Below are 19,815 nucleotides of genomic sequence, written 5' to 3' on the forward strand. Positions count from 1 at the left end.
ACTTTCAAGCAAAGACTTTGGGGATTACAGGGATTTCATAAATGAACTCACATGAAAAATCATTTCTTTAAATGTTTTAAACAATATTCACCCTAAACACCTTTCTGATATTCTAGGATCATCACACAGAAATAGCAGTATGTGTATTTGACCTATTACACAATCAATTCCAGCTACTAAGAGAGCAAGTTAAATAATTCAACTTTTAAAATTTAAGACAAAGAACTGCTGAACAAGATCAAGTAATTTGATGTTATATTTCTTATTTTAATATATTCGATGAATTTTATATATTTTTGATAGAATCACAATTTCTGCAAATGATCCAAATTGGTCTCCCAGAATTTCAATCTAACTGTATATTGTTCTAGGCCAAAGAAGTTAGCACACATAATTATCAGGTTCTAGTTTATATTTCAACTTACCACAAATAAATTAACTAAATAATGTATTAACTAAATAATACATTAACTAAATAATGTATCCGTCATTATCTGATAAAGAAATAAGCATATTCATAACATATACCTAGATGTTTTAATTTTAAATTAAGCGATTTACTTCTTGATCAATAGCAAGATAGATTTTATTTCTTATTTAGTTATTTTGTTTTTCTTAATTTCTTCTAATATACATTTGTGTCTATGGGGGAATTTCACATTATATATTTTCTAAGTATTGAAGTAGAAGCATAAATTGAAAAATAAATAATTGAGGCATGGATAACATGAGACTGTCCTACTAAAAAGTTGAGGACCATAAGATTTCACTCATGTATGGGATATAAAACTAATAAAACAAACAAACAGAAACTCATAGACACATAACAATAATTTAGTTTTTCCTAGAGGGAAAAGGGGAGGGGTAGGCAGATAAAGGTAAAGGGGTCAAATTTATGGTGATGGAAGTTTGGACTTTGGGTGGTGAACACACAATGCAATATACAGATGATGTATTATTGAATCGTACATTTGAAACCTATATAACTTTATTAACCGATGTCACCCCCAAAATATAATAAAATTAATTGGAAACATCGTGTTTTAGAATTTAATTATTTTGAAAGATGCTATAAGATTGCTTCGCAATAGTCATATTCATATAAAGTTGGCTAGTGCCCATTTTATAGATCAGTAAACTGTCTGCAGAACAACTTGCTAGGACTAGCTCTTTCATATGGACATGTTCAAGATAAGAAATTCAGCTACAGACTCATTATTCACTGTTCTAAATTTATTTCCTCACTGTGAATAGAGTTTTAAAATTTATTCCTATGTATATGGTAGAACAGTGTTTTCTACTGGATGTTTAACTAGATACCAAGGAGTAGAGTTCCAGAAATTTGAATGTATGCTTCAAACATCTGGAGCTATACATACGGGGAATATACAGCTGTGTTTATTTCAATGGTTACCCATTTGCATGCACATAATACATTTATTTAAATGCATAATCTCATATATGTAAGAATATTCAAACCAATGCATTTGCTGTACTTATTTGAATATGCAATTGAAAAAGAATTCAAATAAATGCTTCACCACTTGTATTTAATCTTACAGTATTTATTTATATAATGTACTTATTAATATATAATCATAGCTCTTTCATTTTAGTCTAAACCCAAATATTTTTTAAAAGATTAAAGAAATAATGGGGATCATGATTCATACAAATCAAAAAATTTTTGTAAGGAGGTATTCATAATTAGCAAGCTTTTAGAAGAATTTGAAAATTTAGCGGAGTATAAAATAATTTGCAATTGGAATGTTTTATTTTAACGGTTTTATAGTATGGTAGACTTTTTAATTGAATCTCAAAGCACTTGTCTGTACGTATTGTTTTTGTTTTTTTTTTCTTTCTTGCCCCCATAGCCCCACCCACACATCCAGTCCTGTCATTGTTATCAGGGAAATATTATGGGAATGTTCGCAGAACTGGAATGTACAACACGTCATTATCAAACAGTCCTGATATGATGTATTTTTAGAATTTATATATTTAAAAAATAAGTCAAATAAACAATTAAAAAAGTTAAAAAAATACTGTATCTGACAAGATAAACAATTCTGGGTATTGGTTTAATATAGATGAAAAAAATTTCACTATTTAAACCCTCCCCCTCTTCCCACTTCCAATCTAGTTAAGAGTATTACTATAATCTCATTTACTCTACCTTTATTTGTGGAAGAGAAATTGAGACTAGCAAATGATTTAGGAAGGGAGAAAATAAAATTTAACCTTGAATTCAGTTTCTGTCCTTGATATCCAGGAGATTTCAGAGTACTTTCTAGTTATTCTATTTATGCTCATCTCAGTTCTTTTGTATGCTATTTTCTCTCTTAAGGGCATTTTTTTTTTTTTTTTACTATGATGAACTGGCCTAGAGGAACGTAATACGTAATTTATACTTGAGCAAGAGAAAAATTATACTCAATTTTTTTGAAAGAATTTTAAATTCAGTATACCACAAATATAAAAATGACTGGAGGCACTTTTTCATTAGTTGAAGGATTGAATAAATTTAATCTCTGAGTCTCAATTTCATCATTTGTAGGCTATGGATAATAATAACTCTCATTAGGTGTTGTGAGGATTATATGTTGTCAAATGCTTTCCAAGTTATAACTAATATTTCTTCCCATTTTGTAGATGTGAAAACCGGGTACCTGGATACACCTCCAAACCTTGTTGGTCGTGTTTCAGGAATCACATTTCCTATGTTGATTAATCTGTGAAAAGCTTGAATTGGCAAACAACATTATTTTCTAAGACAGTTCATACTTCCATCCAGGGATGCTCCCCGGTGACCCTGGATGGGTACTGTGTGGGAAGGGTTCAATAATCAAAAGAACGTATTTTTGTATTTTAATGTTTATAAAACAAGTCGTAGCCCTTATTTTTAATTTCTACAGTCATAGTTTGAGACAGGTATTAGAGCCTGGGATTCCTATCCAAAAAAAGGAGAGGCCACAGGGCTCTCGCATTTGCGTCCAGGACCAGCGCAGAGGCGGCAGAGAGACCAACCAATCGAAGAGCATGCTGAGGTCTGGTCCCGCCCCCTTCCGCGGAGCCCCGCCTCTTTTCCCTCCCGCTCTCTGGGGTTAGAGGTGTGTGGGTGGCTCGCCCCGCCCCTGCCTCTGAGTGACAGGACTGTGGACAGAAATATTTCCTGCGGGACACGAAGTTTGTCAGCCCTTGCCTTGGCTGAGTTGAGGTGTGTGTGTGTGTGTGTGCGCGGCGTGGGCGATTTCTGGGGAGGCGGGGGAGGCCCTGCCCGGGAGGTTGGAATTCAGGACTGAAGGCGGACGCACCTCTTTAGCGTACCCTCGAAGCGTTTTGGAGACTGTCGTTCCACTCCTGAGAGCGACATTTGGGCGGACTGGGCTGAGAGGGAGGCTCAGGAAGAAGAGGAACCCAGGCCCGGGAAACCCATTAGGTACAGTTATGACTTGAGGACCCCTTCCCGCGAGCAGGGCGCTCGCGGTGGGGGTGGGGATAACCTGAGCGGGGTTCGGGCGGTGAGTGGACCGGGCCGCAGCGGTTGCTAAGGAACGCACGGTTCCAGCCCTGCCAGCGTGTCCCGTGGGGGCTGCTGGGCCCTGGCAACCTAGTCCCACCCACCTCCCGAGGCCTTCCACTCGGCTAGGGATTGGCGCCTTTATACTGTCAGTTAATTCGCGTTTTTTTCACTATTCAGTTCTCTGGGTTCTGTAGTTCTCCGCTCAGGCCTTCCTCTCCCATTTTATTCCAGTTTTCCCCTTCGCCCTAATTAGTGAATAAGTCTCCACAGACCTAAAATTTTCAGAGAAGAGCTCTAGGCAGCATGAAGTGGCTTTATTGGGGAATTGGGGGTACTGTCTTTTCCTGGTGCTCAATGACTGTCTGAACTGAAGGAAAAAGGTTTCTTCTACCTGTAATTCTTTTTCTTGGTGCTGCCCATTGGCTCTCAAGGAGCTTCTCCGGAAATTGAGGCAATTCGTTATTGGACAGTATGTGACCTCCCTTCCAGTCCCTACTGTAGAGAGGAGTGATATCAAATGTATAAGTCCTTTTTTGCTTCATTGGTTCATATTTAATAATGGTCTATGAGATGGTAACCGCAGATAACCATTTCAAATCTTTTACTTGCTCATATTAGCTGGTCCCAAATGATTTAGCAGAATAAACATTCCAGAGAGAAAACAAAGGAGCTAAAAGTCTGCTTTTCCTTTATTCTGTTAGATTTGCTGTATAAATCCCCAAGAACGAAGCTTTTACTGCTTGTTAACACTGGGGAGAACTTTGGCCTAGGAGTCAGGAAACTGGCAGGGTTAGGAGATGTTTTTCCTTGGACAATAAACCTCATAATTGTTATCTGTAAAGTGGGGGTAGTTATGTGTCTTTTGTTCCTAAAAAGTAAGGAGGAATAACTGAAAGCATTTTTAAAGTAATGCTCTATACAGATGGAAAGTTTTATTGATTACACTTTTAATCTGTACTTTTGTCTATGATCTGAATTTATAAACAGTAATTATGATCATTCATCTTTTTTCAAACTTTTCTTGTAATTTCTTTTATCTTTGGGTTATTTAGAAATAGTAAAGAAAACCGTTCATCTTTTCATTACTGAATCCTTATTAATTTTGGTTAATTAATACCTGAAATGGCTTGCATGACACTTTTTTCCCCCTTGACATCACCAGGTATTTTCAAGAATACACATATAATAAAAAGACTGGGAAAGATTACCTTATAATTCAATGATGAATGACCTTTTCAGTAACATTGATAAGCCAAGGAAAGCTATGGACTCTCTCCTTAGAAAAAGACACAATTTGAAGCATAAGTAGACCCTAAATTAAGAACATGTGTTTTTTTATAAACTTAAGGAATAAGGAAATTACTCCTTCCCCTCGCTTAACCCCAAACAGTCTGGGTAATTTATATCCAAAGCTACATGGCTAGAAAGGGTCTTTTTCCTTCCTTCCACATGCATCTAACCATAGATCACCTTAGTTCAGGGTCTTAAGCTAAGCCCCAATTTTCTTTTTCTCTTTCTTTCTTTCTTTCTTTCTTTCTTTCTTTCTTTCTTTCTTTCTTTCTTTCTTTAAAGCATTTATCATACAGGAACTACCAATGCTCGATAAATTGTTGCTGTATTTCAAAACCATATAAGCTCTATTTTATTCCAAATGCCCTTTGATCATTTTCTTAAAGCATATTTCTATATTTAAGCAAGTGAAGAGAGATATTATTAAATATTTTAGGAAAATATTAAATTGTTTTTTGAAAAAAACATTAAATACTTAAACTTTCTCTTTTATTAAAGTCCATTTTGGACAAAGAAAAGATGACTACATTTAGTATATGCCACTGGAATATCATTACTTCTTTGTTTCAGCTTAAGTGAATGATCTTTTATAACATTTTAATATCCTGTGGCTAAATAATATTGTGGTTGGCTCCATATGGCTCTTTTCCTGATTTCTATATTAAAATAGAAGGCTATATATAGAGTTCTTTGCTCAAGTTCCTTTACCCAAATTTATCATTAGAAGTCGGCATTAGTAGTGGATTTTTCATTGGATAAGGAAAACAGCGAAGAGGGAAAAATACATTGCTTTTGTAATAAACATGAGCATATTAGAGCACCTGCTATTTCTTTAACACAATTTTATTCAATCTGTTTAGTATGTTAAAAGATAAACTGAGAAATATTAAAAATTTTGAGGGTTTATTTGAGTAAAAATTGATTTGAATTGGGCAGCATCCAATCTAGCAGATAGAAAGGAACTCTGAAGAGCTGTATAAAATGAAAGACTTTTATAGGCAGAGGGGAGTGGGAATGAGGAATTTATACTGGCAAAAAAGCAGGTTGGTTATTGCAAGATTACTTTTCTTTAGTGGATGATAGGGGCCTATGAAGCAGATGACCTAACTAGTAAGTGTTGATCAGGTGATTTCTGATAGACTGGTTTAAGATTCCATTTCTGGGAGAGCTGAAATTATAATTAAGTCTTGGTTCGGTGACATGGGGCTTAGCATTTTGAGCCTGTTATCTTATTTTTAACAAATATTTAACTATCCTTTTTTTTTACTCATTTCATTTCTTGTGGAGGAACTGTAATAAGGACAAATAGATCAGAGAGAGCATTCTAATAGAATTAGAGTTTTTAGGGGATCAGTAAATAATAGCTCTTTCCTTTTCTTGAGTTTGTAAATAGACAAGTGGAATTTGCAATATTCGCTTTGTTACTAAAGAGCTGATTGTTTATAGTACTTTAGATGGGAGACCAGAAATGAGTACTAGTACCTCCCGCCCCAACTACTCCCTTTCTTAGAACCTGGACTTTAGTCCAGCTAAGAGAAAATTTTGATGTGCAGAACAGATACACTTACCCAGAGTTAGTGATTTCCATGGTCTAAGGTAGAGAGGAGGTAAAAGAAGGCAAACCATTAGAGTTACAGGTTTATAGTAGGTTATTTCTACTTGCAGTAATATGGATCAATGGATTTCTGCCATAGATCAGATAATTCTCCTGTTGGGAAGCTGTGAATAAGGAGTAGTGGGCCAGGGCTGTGAATCTAGTGATCTAGTTTTCCATCCTGAATGTTACCTCTGATCCATTTGAAATACATGGAGGTGATTTTAAATTATTACAGTGTCTTTAAAATCTGGCTTTGAGATTCTAAAGGATAGGGGTGTTAAATATATAATGTAGAGATCTACCAGCTCAATGAAGAATTTCCTTCCCCCATTTCAATTCCAAAAACATCTCTATTGAGAACCATTGTTCCAGTGGGAGTTCCTTCATGTAGAGACATGAGGATAGGCCACATTTATCCCTAGTCTTTGTTCATATGTAGTCATTTTATTTTTTTTTAATTTTTTAAAATTAATGTCAGTGTACACTATTATATTAGTTTCAGGTGTACAACATAGTGATTAGACATCTATATAATTTACAAAGTGATTACCCCATAAATCTGGTGCCCATCTGACCTCATTCATAGTTATTACAATATTACCGACTATATACATTATGCTATACTTTGCATCTTCATGACTATTTTGTGACTACCAATTGGTACTTCATAATCCCTTCCAGTTTTTCACACATCACTGCAGCCTCTCTCTGATCTGGAAGTCATCAAAATGTCCTCTGCATCTAAGAATTTGTTCTTGTTTTGTTTGTTTATTTTGTTCCCTAGATTCCACACTCAAGTTAAATCGCATGAGACTTGACCTTCTCTGTCTGACTTACTTCACTCAGCACAGTACCCTCTGCCAACCATGTTGCTGCACATGGCAAGATTTTATTCCTTCTTTGTGGCTGAGTGATACTTCATTGTATATATGTAAAAACTTCTTCTTTATCCACTCATCCATTGAAGGACAGGCAGGTTGTCTCCATACTTTGTGCATTGTAAATAATGCTGTTATGAACATATGAATGCACATATCCCTTTGAAGTAGTGTTTTGGGTTTCTTCCAATAAATATACCAAAAGTGCTGTTACTGAGTCTTTCTTTGTCTCTTGTTATAGCCTTTGTTTTAAAGTCTTGTTTAGTATAGATATTGCTACCCCAGCTTTTTTTTTCAATTTTCATGAAATGTCTTTTTTCAACTTTTTACTTCCAGTCTGTTGTATTTTTTGATCTGAAGTGAGTCTTTTATATACAGCATATATAAGGGTCTTGTTTTCTTATTCATTCAGCCATGATTGATATGTAGTTAATGGTATTTTATTATTCATGTTTTTGATCATTTTTCTTCTTTTTCTTCTTAAAGAAGTCCGTCTAAAATTTCTTGTAATATTGGTTTGGTGTTGATGAACTTTAGCTTTTTCTTGTCTGAGAAGCTCATTATCTAGCCTTAAATTTTAAATGATAGCTTTGCTGGATAGAGTAATTTTGGTTGTAGGTGCTTACTTTTCATCACTTTGAATATTTTATGCCACTCCCTTCTGGCCTGCAAAGTTTCTATTGAGAAATTAGCTGACAGTCTTAGGGGAGCTCTTCATTTCAGTTAATGTATTCTTCATTTCAGACTGGTTCTTTTTATGTTTTCTATCTTCATTTTTATATTTTCTATCTCTTTGTTGAATTCCTCACTTGAGAAATTGAGCATCCTTATAACCAGTGTTTTGAACTCTGCATCTGGTAGATTACTTGTTTCCATTTTGTTTAGTTCTTTTTCTGGAGCTTTGTTTGTCCTTTCATTTGGGACATGTTTTTTTGTCCCTCCATTTTGGCTGCCTCTCTGTGTTTGTTTCTATGTATTAGGTAGGACCGCTGTGTCTCCCGGTGTTGGTAGAGTGGCCTTATGTAGCAGGTGTCCTGTGAGGCCCAGTGGCACAATCTCCCTAGTCACCTGAGCCGACCAGGTGCTCCATGAGTATCCCTTGTATGGATTGTGTGTACCTTCCTGTTGTAGTTGAGCCTTGGTTGCTGTTTGCACATCAGTGGATGGGGTTGACCCTCGGGCTGACTGGTTGTGAGAACTGGCTGTGAATATAATGGAGAAGCTGTTATACAGGAGCTGACCTTATGAAGCAAGATTTGCTTTAGTAGGACTCTGATGTCTGCCCAGTCTGCCATCTGGGTGTGTGGCCCCTTGGATGCAGCCCCAGGTGGTGCACTGGCTGGGTCTAAAGCTGGCCACTGGTTGTGCAAGCCCTGGGGTCTCCTGAGAGGGGCCCCACCGCAGACCAAGTTTAATCACAGCCTGTGCTCTGCACGGGGCCTCCTGGCATGAGCCACCAAGCAACCTGTAGATGGCCGCAACCAGCGCTGGGCTTGGAGGTGTTTGGGAGCGGCTAAGCTGAGAACCAAGGCCTGCTGCCGCTGGTGCTGGGCTTTGGGGCTGCTTGGCAAGGGATACAGGGAATGCAGAGCTTAGATGCTGCTTGTTTGGGTTTAGTGAACCTTTGAGATAATTTAGGAGAATCTGCAGCAGGAGCCAAGAAAAGCCGTTTCTATAGAAAAGCCATTGGAAGTGGCTTGAGTGGGCCCACATGTTGGGTGGAGTATGGCCTCAGGGAATTACCAGGGCAGGGCGAATGGTGTTAGCCAGGTTGCGGAGGACGCCTGGACAGGAAGGGCTCAATGAAGGAACAATACTGTCCACCAGCACTTCTGTCTGGGAGTAAGCTGCCCCTTCAGTCCTTGCCCTGAAACCAGATAATTCGGATCCTCCCTGTATGTTTCTGCCCCAGTGCTAGAGCTCAGAGTGAGTGAGTTCATCAGTGAGTAAGACCATGTATGGGCCCTTTAAAGGGAACTCTTGGGACTCCAGCTGCCCTCTGTCTCACTCAGCCAAAGTCTCTGCTGGTTTTCACAGCTGGAAGATGTGGAGATTTCTTTTCCTGGTAGTGGAACTCTGGGCTGGGGATCCTGGTGTGGGTCTTGGAGCCCTTGCTTCTCAGGGAGGACCTCCAAAGCTGAGATATTTCTCCTGATTTTTAACTACCACACATGGTGTGGGACCAGCTCGTCCCGTGTCTCTGTCCCTCCTACCAGTCTTGTGTTGGCTTCTTATGTATATACTTAGTTATAGGACTTCTGTTCAGTTAGACTTAAGGAGATTCTCATGATGGTTGTTCTGTAGTTTGGTTGTAATTTTGATGTGGTCATGAGAGGAGGCAAACACTGTGTTTACCTACTTTACCATCTTGACAGGAAGTCCTATGTAGTCATGTTTTTGTTATCAATAGACTTGGCTCTAAGTTTAATAAAAATATATTATTTATTAGAATGCATTTTTTGGTATTCTCCCAGAATGACTAAAATGATATTAATGGAAAATAATGACACATTTTTTACATTTGATATTTAGGACATTTTTTACTTAACAGATAAAGATCATAGAGTCTTAGTACCAATTTTTTAATACCTATTACATACATTTAGTCCTTTTTTATATGGTAGAAATAGTAACTATCTTTTCAACAATAAAATGAGATAAGTGCATGTTTTCACAAAAAAGAAAATTGATTTCTTAGCTCCTACTTTTGAAATGTTAAACAGCAACAATAGAAAGATAATGCCATTTATTTAGAGGTTTAACAAACTCTGTTTTGTTAAATCAGAATGTGGAGACAGTTCTGTAAATGAGAGGATCTAATCAATCTTAGGATTTTAAGCCACTGAACATGAAGAGTGACAGCATTAATAAAATAGTTTAGTTCTTCCGTAGTAGTATTATGTAGTGACATAGTTGCAAAAATAGCAGACCAATTAAATTGAACAACTTAAAATTTTGGCAAAGACAAAAGAAAGATTGTTTTTTACATACTTTGATTATTAAAAATATTCAAACATCACAGTACATAGAATAATAAATTATGTGGATACTTGTGGCAAAATTCTAATTGTGGATTATAGTTTATAGCTATATCATAGAGAAGATACACTAGACTAAAAGTTTTAGACTTGGTTCTAGCAATAGGTATGTCGTTTGGGGGTTTTATAATGTTTCTAGCCATTAAATTCTTTACTTATCCATGGATAGAAAAAGTTGAAGATTTATGATTTGCTATCATTTTTTTCTGAGGCATATGCTTGCATATTCTTGTTATTCACATTGATTCAATAAAGCACTGAATCTGGGCAAGGGCATTTTAGATTTTTTCAGGATGGGAAATTATAATTTTAAAAAGAACCTCCCAATTTCTGATTCTGTTTTGTCTGTTTCCTACAGGTCCATTCTCTGTCTCTTCTCAACATCCCCCTCCCCATACATACACACATTCAGTAAACACTGGACTATGTATAAATGATATATACAGTCTCCTTCAGTGCCAAAATATTCTGGATAAATTTAATATTTGAAATGAATAAAGTGGAACAAAATATCCCACAAAACCAAGGGAAAGGAAATCAGCAGAAGACTCAGAGGCATACCTGTGAAAATCCAAGAAGAATTTTAAGCTAAAAAGATCATTTGAAAAAATTCTTTGACATCTAATACATGGCTTCTTTGTATGGGAGAACTCTATGTAAAAAGAACAAACAATGATTAAGTGACAGTAAGGTAAAACAAATAGATGACAAAGTAATTAATAATATGAGAACCATGTTAGTTTTATATTTCTGCTGTAAAAAGCTACCTTAAATTTAATGACTAAAACAACACAAATTCATTATCTTATAGTTCCATAGTTCAGAAGTTTGACATGGGTCTTACTGAGATGGAATCATGATATTGGCAGGGCTGCCTTCCTTTCTGGAAGCTCTGAGAGACAATCTGGTTCCTTGCCTTTTTCAGCATCTGGAGGCTGCTCACATTCCTTGGTTTATGGCTTCCACTCTCCATCTTCAAAGCCAGCAACATTGCATCTCTGTGACTATTCTTTTGTAGTCAAATCTCCTTCAGATTACAGCTAGGAAAAGTCATCCATTTTTAAAGAGCCACCTGGATAATCCAGGATTATCTCTCCATTTCAAGGTTCTTCATTTAATCACATCTGCAAAGTCCCTTTTGCCATATAAAGTAACATGTTCACAAGTTCTGGGAATTAGGACTTGGACATCTTTGGTGGGGCTGTTATTCTGCCTACCACAATGTCATATTAAAATCCATATTTGATGCAGTAAAGAAAATTGATATTACTGTAGAAAATTTAATTGATTTGGAGAATAGACTTGAAAAATTCTTCTAGCTAAAGTACTGGATTTATGAAAAGAAGATGACATATGGAGAAAAAAGAATGAAATCCACTATAAGAATATTTGGAGTTTCTAAAAAAGAGACTATAATATAGATAATTGTTTCTAAAGAAGAAAACAGTGCATTTGAAGAAAAAGTAATAAACGAAGAGTTAATGTGAAATAAAACTTTTCTGAGCTGAAAAAGACCTGTGAATGCAGAAAGGGCTTTTTTTATGTAAGATGTGACAACTCAAAGAGACAATACCAAAAAAAAATTAAATTATGATGATAAAGAAAATTTTTTTTTTATATATCTAGAGAGAAAAATACCATATTACTATGAGGAAACAAAAATTAGGCTGGTCTCAGAATTCTTTTCTGTAGCATTAAATACCAGACGACAACAGAGCAATGTTTTTATAGTTTAACTTTTTTTTATGCAGTTCATGTTTCTTGTGTGACAGCAATAGTAAATGACTCCTAAGTATATAAGGTACTCTAAACTATATCCTGTTTGCTTTTGGAGGAACAACCAAACAAACAAGAAATTAAGATATACAACAGTGATTAAAAGATGATACAATATAAACATAAAAGCCATGGTATATATATTTAAACTGATGGTGTATCCTAGAGTCCTATAATACAGAGATGGCTTTAAATAATTATGTTAAATACAGTTAAAAATGGACTACAAATGTAATAAACTGTTTTCAAGAGAAGATATGTAATATAAAAATTCAATAACAATAATCTAGATTTAAGTAAACTTTTGCAATCTTCTGATTTATTTATGCCAAAGATGAAATCTGGTAATTCAAGAATAAGAATGATTTAAAAATAAACCTAAACCATTGGTTGGCAAACTGTCACCCATTGCCTGTTGAAATCTGGCTCACTTACTGTTTCTGTATAACCCAGGAACTAAGAATAGTTTTTCCACTTTTAAAAAATAGTTGAAAAAACTAAAACAATATTTTATGATGTGAAAATTATATGAAATTCAAATTTTATTGTTTAACAATAAAGTTTTATTGGAACACAGTTACACTCATTTTTTTGCATATTTCTCTTTGGCTGCTTTTGCACTGAAACAACTGTGTTGAGTAGTTGCAATAGAGATGCAAATTCGATGCTCTAATTGCTTTGCACTGCTTTTGATAGCACTACAAATCCACAGTAACACTGTTATAACTTGATTTTACTTTTTGACCCAAAAAGCCTACAGTATTTATGATTTGGCCCTTACAGAAAAGTTTGCAACTCCTGACTCAGACTAAAATTTAGTGTATAACGCTGAACTCTTCTTTTTCAGTTCAAAGGACCCAAATATACTCAATTATTGCCCTTCAGTGTTCTGCTTACCCCAGTGTCTCTTTGGTCTCATGTGGACTGGGGATAAAAATAAGACTCTATTATTCTTTACCTTTAGTAACCCATTTTTTTTCCATCTTTGCCTTAAATGAAAGAAAATGTATGTAAAGTTTATAGAATTTTATTTTCAAAGGCAAAAATCAGTTAATATTGCATTATTATAAGTAATGAATACCTTACCATCATATGCCAAAATTCTGTGTGCTTATAGAATTAAGCATGTACACTGTGTAATATGTGAGTTATATGTCAATCACATAAGCAGCAAAGGTTGGTTTGGTATGTATCGATGAATTTTAAAAAAAGGGAAATAGCATTGAAATGAGATCTTGAAGGATGCTCCTGATTTCAAGGTAGATAGAGCTGGGATTAAGATAACATCAAAACAAGAACAAGATTTGAAAGCCACAAAGCTACCCATAAGACCATGTGGTTGGGAAATGAAAGAAGTTCAGTGGCTGGAACATAATTTAGAGAGAAGTGGCTGGGGTTGAGACAATAAAGTCCTGCTGACAGGCTGATATATCATGCAAAACAATTTTCATCTTGTAGCAATGAGAATTCATTTTAGGTTTCTAACTGTAGAATATCATGATCAGATTTATATTTTAGAATAATGATTCTTAACTGTTTTTGAATATAGCACGTCCTAAAATTCTTTCATGCTATGACTATACTTTTTCAGAACAAAAGTTGCCTTGGGTTATATCCACTTATGTCTTATTTATAACAAATTTTTCTTTGAAGGAGAATCTGTATACAATTCTCTACTTACCCTAGAAACTTAGATGATCAGGCTGTTAAATAACAAATAATTTTCATTTATTTTTTTATTTAAAAAATTTATTTTCAATTAGAGTTGACATTCAATATTACTTTATATTAGTTTCAGGTGTACAGCGTAGTGGTTAGACATTTATATAATTTACAAAGCGATCCCCTCCTCCCCCCAATTACTCTAGTATCCATCTGGCACTGTACATACTTACTAAAATATTATTGATAATATCACCTATGCTGTACTTTACACCCTGGTGACTATTTCATAACAACCAGTTTGTACTTAATCCCTACACCTCTTTTACCAAGGCTCCCAACCCTCTTTTCGTCTGACAATCATCAGTTTGTTCTCTATGAGTCTGCTTCTATTTTGTTTGTTTATTTTGTTCTTTAATTCCACATATGAATGAGATCATCTGGTGTTTGTCTTTGACTTATTTCACTTAGTGTATACATTCTAGGTCCATCTAGGTTGTCACAAATGGTATGATTTCATTTTTTTAATGACTGATTAATATTCCATTGTATGTTCCATTTACCACAACTTCTTTATCCAATCATCTATTGATAGTTGCTTAGACTACTTCTATATATAGGCTATTGTAAATAGCACTGAAATGAACATGGGAGTGCATATATCTTTTCAAACTAGTGGGTTTTTTTTGTTTGTTTGTTTGTTTGTTTTTTTATTAAATACCCAGAAGTATAATTACTGGTTCATAAGGTAATTCTATTTTTAATTTTTGGAGGACCCTCCAAACTTTTCCATAGTGGCTGTACCAATTTGCAATCCCACTAAAACTGTACAAGGGTTCTTTTTTCTCCCTATCTTTGCTAACACTTGTTGTTTTTGATTTGTTGATGACAGCCATTCCAACAGGTGTGAGGTGATATCTTATTGTGGTTTTAATTTGCATTTCTCTAATGATTAGTGACCTTGAGCATCTTTTCATATGTCTATTAGCCATCCCTATGTCCTCTTTGAAGAAATGTTTATTCAGGTCTTCTGCCCATTTTTTTAAATTGGATTGTTTGTTTTTTGGTGTTGATTTGTATGAATTTTTTTATAAATTTTGGATAATAACCTCTTCTCAGATATATGGCAGGAAAATACCATCTTTCATTCAGTAGATCGTCTTTTTGTTTGTTGATAGTTTCCCTTACTATGCAAAAACTTTTTATTTGATGTAGTTCCATTTGTTTACTTTTTCTTTTGTTTCCCTCACCTGAGGAGATTTATCAGAAAAAATATTACTAAGAGCAATGCCAGATAGTTTGCTGCCTATGTATTTTCAAGGAATTTTATGATTTCAGGTCTTATATTTATTTTAGTCTGTAATTTATTTTGACTTTATTCTCTTTATTTTATTTTATTCTATTTTATTATTATTTATTTATTTATTATGGTGACATTGATTAATGAAAACCAGTAAATTTCAGGTGTATAATTTAGCAGTAAGTCATGCATCTATATATTTCTGTCACCACATATTTGACCGCTTTTACCCCTATCTACCACCCCGCTTCCCCCCTACCCTCAGGTAACCACTAGTCTATTGTTCATGTTCATGATTCTCTATTTGTTTGTCCTATTTGTTTGTTGTTTTTAGGTTTATAACCCACAGATAAGTGATATCATGTGGTTTTCAACTTCTGTCTGGTTTATTTTGCTTAGTATGATTTCTCAAGGTCTATCCACGTTGTCGCAAATGGCACTATTTCATTTCTTCTTATGGCTGAGTAATATTCCTTCATATATATGTACCACGGCTTTTTTATCCAATCATCTATTGTGAGACACTTTGGTTGCTTCCAAGTCCTAGCCACCATGAATAATGCTCATATGAACATGGATGTGCAAATATCTTTTCAGATATTAGTTTTCAAGTCTTTGGGGTAAATATCCAGTAGAGGGATTGCTGGATCATATGGTAGACCAATTCTTAGTTTGTGAGGAACCTCCATACTGTTTTCCATAGTGGCTGTACCAATTTGCAGCCCCAGCAGCCATGTATGAGGGTTTCTTTTTCTCTGCATCCTCTCCAACATTTGTTATTATTTGTCCTGTTGATTATAGCTATTCTAATAGGTGTGAGATGCTATCTTATTTTGGTTTTGATTTGCATTTCCCTAATAGCTAGGAATGTTGAGCATCTTTTCATATGTTTGTTGGCTATTTGTATGTCTTTTTAGGAGAAGTGTATATTAAGATCCTTTGCCTATTTTTTGATTGGATTATTTTTTGTTGTTGTAGATTTGTATGAGTTCTTTGAATATTTTGGATATTAAGCCCTTATCAGAGGCTTTGCTTGCAAATATATTTTCCTATTCAGATGGTTGTTTCTTTCCCTTGTTGACAGTTTCTTTTGCTGTGCAGAATCTTTTTAGTTTGGTGTAGTCCCATTCATTTATTTTTGCTTTTACTTCCCTTGCCTTTGAGGTCAAATTCATAAAATCCTCTACAAGTCCCAGGTCCTTGAGTTTAGTTCCTATGTTTTCTTCTATGTGCTTTATTGTTTTGGGTCTTATATTCAGGTCTTTAATCCATTTTGAGTTACTTTTGATGTATGGTGATAGACAGCAGTCTAGTTTCATTCTTTTGCAGGTAGCTTTCCAGTTTTCCCAGCACCATTTATTGAAGAGGCTTTTCTTTCTCCACTGTATGTTTTATGCTTTTTTTGTTTTTTTTTTCCAAATAATTTGCCCATATAAACATGGGTTTATTTCTGGACTCTTGATTCTGTTCCACTGGTCTGTGTGTCTGTTTTTTTCTGCTAATACCATGCCATTTTGATTATTGCTGTTTTGTAGTATAATTTGAAGTCAAGCAGAGTGATGCCTCCAGCCTCGTTTTTTTTTTTCTCAGGATGGCTTTGGCGATTCAGGATCTTTTGTGCTTTCATACAAATCTGATGATTTTTTGTTCTATTCCTTCAAAAAAGGCCAATGGGATTTTGATGAGGAGTGCCTTAAATTTGTATAATGCTTTAGGTAATAAGGTTATTTTAACTATGTTTATTCTTCTAATCCAAGAACACGGAATATCTTTCCATTTCTTTGTATCTTCTTCAATTTCTTTTAATAGGGTCTTATAGTTTTCATTATATAGGTCCTTCACATGTTTCATTAGTTTTATTCCTAAGTATTCTTTTTGTTGCAATTGCAAAAGGAATTATTTTTCCTCTTCTTTTTCTGAAACTTCATTATTAGTGTATAGCAATGCTATGGATTTTTGAACATTGATTTTGTATGCAGAAACTTTACTGTATTAGCTTATTGTTTCTAGTAGTCTTGTGGAGTCCTTAGGGTTATATAGAGATGTCATACGCAAATAGTGACAAAATTAGGGATGCAAGAGGAAAAATTATGACAGACACCACAGAAATACAAACGATAATCCAAGAATATTATGAAAAAGGATATAACACCAAATTTACTAACTAGAAGAAATGGATAAGAACTTAGAAAGATACAACCTTCCCAGACTGAATAAAGAAGAAATGGAAAATCTAAATAGACCAATCAGCAGTATGGAAATTGGATGCATATTTGCATGCCTTTTATATCTTTCTTTTGTCTGATTGCACTTGCTAGGACTTCCAATGTTATATTGAATAATAGTGGCGATAGTGGACAGCCTTGCCTTGTTCCTGATCTTAGAGGAAAGGTTTTTAGTTTTTCACCATTAAGTATAATGTTGGCTGAGGGTTTGTCAAAAATGGTCTTCATAATGTTTCTCTCTATACCAATTTTGTTAAGAATTTTGATCATAAAGGGATGCTATATCTTGTCAAATCTTTTTCTGCATCTGTTGATATGATCATATGATTCTTATTTTTTAATTTGTTTATGTGGTATATCACATTAATAGATTTGCATAAGGCGACCATCCTTGTGCTCCTGGGAAGAAGCCCTCTTGATCATTATGTATAATCTTTTAAATATGTCGTTGTATTTGGTTCGCTCTTATCTTATTTAGGATTTTTGCATCTATGTTCATGAGAGACATTGGTCTGTAGTTTTCTTTTTCTGTTATCGTTACCAAGTTTTGGTATCAGAGTAATATAAGCCTCATAAAATGAGTTGGGAAGTATTGCCTCCTCTTCTATTTTTTGGAAGAGTTTGAGGAGAATAGATATTAAATCTTCTTTGAATATTTGGTAGAATTCACTGGTGAAGCCATCTGGTGCTAGACTTTTACTTTTTGATAGTTTTTGATGATTGTTTCAATTTCCGTACTGCTGATCAGTCTATTTCGATTTTCCAGTTCTTGATTCAGTCTAGGAAGATTGTATTTTTCTAAGTACTAGTTCATTTCTTCTAGGTTACTAAATTTGGTGTTATATAATTTTTCCTAGTATTCTTGCTTGATCCTTTGTATTTTTGCAGTTTGTCATTATTTCTCCTCTTTCATCCCTGATTTTGTTTATTTGTGTCCTTTCTCTTTTTTCTTTAGTGAGTCTAGCCAGGGTTTTTTCAATTTTATTAATCTTCTCAAAGAAACAGCTCTTTGTTTCATTTATTTTTTCTGTTTTTGTTTTGTTTTGTTTTCAATTTCATTTATTTCTGCTCTAATTTTGATTATTTCTTTCTTTCTACTGACTTTAGACTTCATTTGTTCTTCTTTTTTTAGTTTTTTAAGATGAAGCATTAGGTTGTTTATTTGGACTTGTTCTTGTTTTTGGAGATTCACCTGTAATGATATGAACTTTCCTCTTATGACCGCTTTTGCTGTGTTTCTAAAGTTTTGATATGGTGTATCATCATTATCATTTGTTTCTATGTATCTCTTGATCTCTCTTTTTATTTCTTCAGTAGCATGTTGTTTAATCTCCATGTATTCGTGTTTTTTCTCACTTTCTTTTTACATTGATCCCCAGCTTCAAAGCATTACGATCAGAGAATATGGTTTGTATGATTTCAACCCTCATATTTGTTGAGGCTATCTCTGTGTCCCAGTATGTTGTCAATCCTTGAGACTGTTCCATGTGCACTAGAGAAGAATGTATAAGCAGCTGTTTTGGGATGAAGGGCTCTGTAAATATCAATTATGTCCAATTGGTCTAATGTGTCATTAAAGGATGTTATTTCCTTATTGATTTTCTATTTGAATGATCTGTGCGTATCCGACAGTGGGGTATTTAGGTCCCCTACTACGATAGTGTTTTGGTCTGTTTCTCCCTTTAGTTCTGTTAGCAATTGCTTTATATATATTGAGGCTTCCTGATTGGGAGCATAGATATTAATAAGTGTTATGTCTTCTTGATGTATGATTCCCTTTATCATTATGAAGTGTCCTTCAGTATTTCTTTACCTTTTTTATTTTGAAGTCTATTTCATCTGATATTAGTACTGCTACTTCCACTTTTCTCTGAATGTCATTTGCTTGAAATATTTTCAACCCATTCACTCTGAGTCTATATTCTTCTTTGGAACCGAGATGTGTCTCCTGGAGGCAGCGTATGGTTGGGTTTTGTTATCTGATCCAATCTGCTACTCTGTGCCTTTTTATTGGTGACTTCAGTTTATGTTTAGGGTGATTATTGAAATATGAGGTTTTCCTATAATCATTTTATATTTTGCTTTCTGGTAACTTGGTGTTTCCATTGTTTCCTTCTCTTGTATGTCTGTTTTTTTTTTTTTTTAATTTTTGGCTTTTGTGGATTTTTCTTCTGGTCTTTTTTGTTTTATGTTATATACTTGAGTTCTGAATCTTTGACATGTGGTTACCATTACGAGTAGTATATAGAGGATAGTTTTATATATATATATGTATATAGTAGTCCATTTTTTTCTGTTCGTGCCTTATCTCCATTCCCCTTTGTGGATATGGATCTTTGAATCCTTCCCTTTTTTGTTATTGTTGTCTCAGTTTGTTCCTATGTATGCTGAATGTTCATTACTATCTTGCTATAGCAAATCTCTTCTTATTGTTTAAGCTTATAATGCCCTGCTCTTAGTAAGAGTTGCACTTCTCTGCTTCTCTGTCTGCTAGTTGTCTTACTCCTAGTTATGTGTTTGTTTGTT

The 19,815-nt window shown here is 34.7% G+C and overlaps 1 protein-coding gene across 6 annotated transcripts in view; it reads left to right on the forward strand.

Moving 5' to 3' along the window:
• Positions 1-3,086: 3,086 nt before the first annotated feature.
• TRIQK (triple QxxK/R motif containing) overlaps positions 3,087-19,815 on the forward strand; it is a 97,128-nt gene continuing 80,399 nt past the window's right edge. For 4 of the 6 annotated variants that reach the window (XM_023525589.1, XM_023525588.1, XM_011384393.2 and 1 more), the window contains exon 1: positions 3,087-3,217. The gene's annotated coding sequence lies outside the window, so the exon portion shown is untranslated. The other 2 variants (XM_023525590.1, XM_011384394.2) reach the window with 2 other exon arrangements.

This window comes from Pteropus vampyrus, unplaced genomic scaffold, assembly GCF_000151845.1.
Source record: "Pteropus vampyrus isolate Shadow unplaced genomic scaffold, Pvam_2.0 Scaffold572, whole genome shotgun sequence".
NCBI classification, from domain to species: Eukaryota; Metazoa; Chordata; class Mammalia; order Chiroptera; family Pteropodidae; genus Pteropus; species Pteropus vampyrus.